Source organism: Penaeus japonicus, unplaced genomic scaffold, assembly GCF_977035675.1.
Source record: "Penaeus japonicus unplaced genomic scaffold, GWHDUDI00000001_assembly GWHDUDI00000022, whole genome shotgun sequence".
NCBI classification, from domain to species: domain Eukaryota; kingdom Metazoa; phylum Arthropoda; class Malacostraca; order Decapoda; family Penaeidae; genus Penaeus; species Penaeus japonicus.
The window spans coordinates 22767426-22772425 of record NW_028234424.1 but is presented as its reverse complement, the minus strand read 5'-3'; positions in this window follow the sequence as shown (position 1 = coordinate 22772425).

Here is a 5000-nt window from a genome sequence, read left to right as displayed (position 1 = left end):
ATAGGGATAGCCATAGGGATAGGGGGATAGTACCTGTGCCATTAGTGTCATGGCCGTTTCCAGGACCTGTTTCTTCAGGAGCGAGTGCGATCGAGGCCAAGCAAATAGGATAACAAGACAAGCAAGGAACAGCAACACAGCAATTGCAATAATAATGTCAGTATCAACAAGACAAACATTACCCAAGTAATATGCTCTTTGATACTACTTTGTATCTGTAATAAAGTTAATTATGATTGTGGTGATAATGAAAATGGTACTGATGATGGTGATAATGATGATGATAGTTATAATGGCAATTAGAATAGTGACGATGATAGTTATGTTGATAATGATGGTGATCATGATAATATTAATGATATTAATAATGGCAGTGATTATGATGATGGCAATAGTAAAGAATATGATTAATTATGATTTTTATATGAATAATAATAATAATGTAATGTAACTATACTATTGATAATACTAATCCAATAATATTTATAATAATATCAATAACGATAAGGATGATAACATAAACAATAATGATAATGATTATTCTATTAATGATAATAACAATGGTGATATCGATGAAAATAACGATAATGATAATGATATTAACAATGATAATAATTATAATTTTCCTCAGTACTATCTTTATGATTATGATCAAAATCATTATGGCAATGATTACAATGAAAATGGTTCTACTACTACTCTTATTGATAATAATGATAATGTTAATAAAAAAATCATGATGATGGTGATGATAATGATAATAATAATAATGATGATTTAAACAATTGTAATGATAATGGTTATGCGACTGATAATAAGAATAATAAGGATAAAAATGACAGTAATGAGAATGATAATTATGATGATAATGATATTAATGATAATGATAGTAATAACAATAACAATAACAATAATGAAAATCATTTTTAAGAATAAGGATATGAATAATGATAAAGATAATAATTATGATATTACAAGTATTGTAAGTGATAGTGATAATGATGTCACTACCACTATTACCAATACTATTGCTAATGATAATAGTAATGATAGCAACAGTAACGGTAATGATGATGATGTCGGTAATAGTTATTATTGTAAAAATAAGTAAATAGATCGAGCGAAAGAGATAAATAAATGGATAGATAGGTAGGTAGAGATAGATAGATAGATAGATAGAGGGAGAGAGAGAGACAGAGAGAGAGAGAGAGAGAGAGAGAGAGAGAGAGAGAGAGAGAGAGAGAGAGAGAGAGAGAAAGAGAGAGAGAGAGAGAGAGAGAGAGAGAGAGAGAGAGAGAGAGAGAGAGAGAGAGAGAGAGAGCGAGAGAGAGAAAGAGGGAGAGAGAGAGAGAAAGAGAGAGAGAGAGAGAGGGAGAGAGAAAGAGAGCGAGAGAGAGAAAGAGGGAGAGAGAGAGAGAAAGAGAGAGAGAGAGAAAGAAAGAAAAAGAGAAAGACATACATACATACATACATACAGACAGACAGACAGAGATGACGAGCAACGGAAGATCAGAAAACCTCCCGAGATGTCCAAGAATGACATCCCAGAGAAGAATCCGCAGCATCCTTAGATGACACTGATTCGCTTCCTTAACACGCGGGAGAGAAGGATGCTCAGAGAAGGAGGCTGGGTTGGTGGTCTGAAGGATCCACTTTGACGTCTTGGCAGCTGTTTGGACGGGTTTCTTTTTTTTTTTCCTGATGCTTAGAGGAATTCCGGAAAGGTTGCCAGGAAGGTATGCTTGCTTGAAATGTTGCATGTGCAACGTGTGTGTTTTAGTGTGGGGGGGGGTGATATATTTTTTGTTTCATTTTTGTTTATTTGGTTGTGATATCGTTGGGACATAACAGAAAAAACTTCTTTTCGATATAACTTTATTTTATTTATTTATTTATCTTTTTTACTATTCAGCTGTATCATGAACACGTCACCTGTAAAAATAGTTAACAATAGTAATTCTTATTCTCAAAAAAAAAAAAAAAAAAAAAAACGGAAACATAAGACGACGATAGAAATCACAACAAAAAACGGAGAGCGAAGGGACAACTATTACAAAAATAAATATCCAAAAGAGGAAATCCAAGAGAAAATACAACACATCAGCAGAGATCAACAAGTTTCATTAACATTGGAATTGAGCCCCGAATAATATCTCAGCCTCAGTATTTACAAACCTACAAAGTAAAGAAAGGAAGAAAGAAAAAATAAAAAGTCACCGATAAAACAAAAACAAAAAAACATACTTAAACGTCTAGATTTTCATTACATTAGATGATAAGCAGTGACATTTTTCGAAAGTATGTTTCAATATTTATATAATGACAGATATAGAACATCCAACACTAATAGATCAAGAAAGATATGAACAGATCGAAAGACTTTAATTATTCATTGTATATAGAGGGACGCATCATATACCACAGCTGTATTTAAATTTACTGATAAGATCTCAACTAAGTGCACTTGAATATAAACCGAATTAAACTGATACGTACAACAGATTTTTATTCTTATTTTTTTTTTCTATAATAAACGGCTGCATTTTTATATGGAATAGTATATATATTTTATCCTAAGTACTGGCACAATATATTTTTCAAATGTTTACGAATGATTTGATCTGACTTTCGATAACAAAAAAGCAAGGGAGGTGGTATAATAAGACTCAGTCTCCTTTAACAAATCCACAAAGGTATATCTTGATAACTAATTAATTATTATAATCCCTAGAAATACAAGAGAGAATTAACAAAGAGATACATCTATGCAGATTATCTTCATTCATGCAACATTTTCCTATTATCAGTTGCACCATCATCCATTCTAGGCAAAGAATATGAATGAGAAAACAAGAATGTAAAAATAAGATTCTATCCTTATCACATGTTCTTCAAATGTTCATAAAATGCAAATGACGTCACAATTAACAAGAATTTATTACCGTAAATTTGTATATTGTTTTCAATTTTCTTTCTTTCTTATTTTCTTCTTTCGAAAGGCCAAAAATAAGGAAGAAATGAAAAGCAACTCTTGTCTATCTCGTTAAACAGGTGGGAAGAGAAGCAAGCAAGTTCAGATGTGTGAGGGAAGGGGAGAGGGGGGGGGGCGTGACTAGGAAGTGGGGAAGGGAAGGGAGGAAGAGGGAGGGGGAGAAAAGGGAGATTTAGGAGGAGGAGGAGGAGAAGAGAGGGAAGGGGAAAGGGGTATAGAATGAGGAGAGTGGTTGTGAAAGAAAAAAGGGGGAAGGAGGAGAGGGGAGGATATGAGACGAAAAAGAGAGAAGGAGAGGAAGAAAAGGGGAAATGGAATGAAGAAATGAAGGAATGAGACAGAAAGAAAGAGAGGAGAGAGAGTTAAGATACGAGGATAAGGGGGAGAGAGGAAGGATGTATCAGAAGACTGGAAGAGAAGAGGGGTTGTGGGATAAGCAAGAGGGGAAAGAAAAGGAAGCATAGTATATGAAGAAGAGGGAGATGAAAATAGAGAGGGGGATAGAAAAAGAGGCACTACGAGGCGAAGAAGAAGAAGATGGGGAAGTGAAGGGGTCTTAGTCGAGAAGAGGAGGGGATGGGAAGGAAAGGAAAGGGAAGGTAATGGGATAAGGAGAAAAAAACTCATTCAAATGTACCCATTGTCCTCAAACGTGTACTTTTGCTCCCTATGGCGCAAAGTGGACGCGGTTGGGGGTGGGGGGGAGGAGAGAGAGAGAGAGAGAGAGAGAGAGAGAGAGAGAGAGAGAGAGAGAGAGAGAGAGAGAGAGAGAGAGAGAGAGAGAGAGAGAGAGAGAGAGAGAGTGAGTGTGTGTGTTTATGTGTGTGTGTGTGTGTGTGTGTGTGTGTGTGTGTGTGTGTGTGTGTGTGTGTGTGTGTGTGAGAGAGAGAGAGAGAGAGAGAGAGAGAGAGAGAGAGAGAGAGAGAGAGTGAGGGTGAGTGTGTGTGTGTGAGAGAGATAGAGAGAGAGAAAGAGAGAGAGAGAGAGAAAAGAAGAGAAGAGATTATCTATCTTTCTATCTATCTATCAATCTATCTATCTATCTATCTATCTATCTATCTATCTATCTATCTATCTATCTATCTATCTATCTATCTATCTATCTATCTATCTATCTATCTATTTATAATATATATATATATTACGCATAAGTCAGTGGCAGTATATATATATATATATATATATATATATATATACACATATATATTTTTATATAGAGAGATAGAGGAGAGAGTGATAAAAGAAGAGAGAGAGAAAGGAGAGAGAGAGAGAGAGAGAGAGAGAGAGAGAGAGAGAGAGAGAGAGAGAGAGAGAGAGAGAGAGAGAGAGAGAGAGAGAAGAGAGAGAGAGAGAGAGAGAGAGAGAGAGAGAGAGAGAGAGAGAGAGAGAGAATAAAAGACAGTTGAAGAAAGGAGAAGATAAAGATAGACAGACAGACAGATAGATAGATAGATAGACAGAGAGAGAGATTAGGAGAAAAAGAAAATAAGAGAGAAGAGATAAGAGAGAGAGAAAAGAGAAGAGAAGAGAAGAGAGCGAGAAAGAGAGAGTAGAATTAAAAGATAACTGATTAGAGAGAGAAAAACATTGATAGATAGATAGATAGATAGATAGATAGATAGACAGATAGATAGAGAGAGAGAGAGAGAAGAGAGAAAAATAAAATAAAAGGATGAGAGGGAAGGAGATAAACAGATAGATAGATATTCAGAAACAATGAGAGAGATAGGTAAAGATATAATGAGACAGATGTTATCATGTTAACTCCATTTTGAATATCTTCTCTCACTGATAAATAAATAATCAAGAAACCTGAAAAAAGGCGAGGAATAGAAAGTAGAAGGTGAATAAGAAAATGAATAAATAAAAACAAAACAATAAAAGATAAGAAAAAAAAAATGAAGAAGAAGAAGAAGAAAAAGAAGAAGCAGCAGGAAAAGGAAAAAAACCTTCAATGACAAATAAACAGTTACAGCGTTAATGCCATCTCTGCTCAGGACACAATACC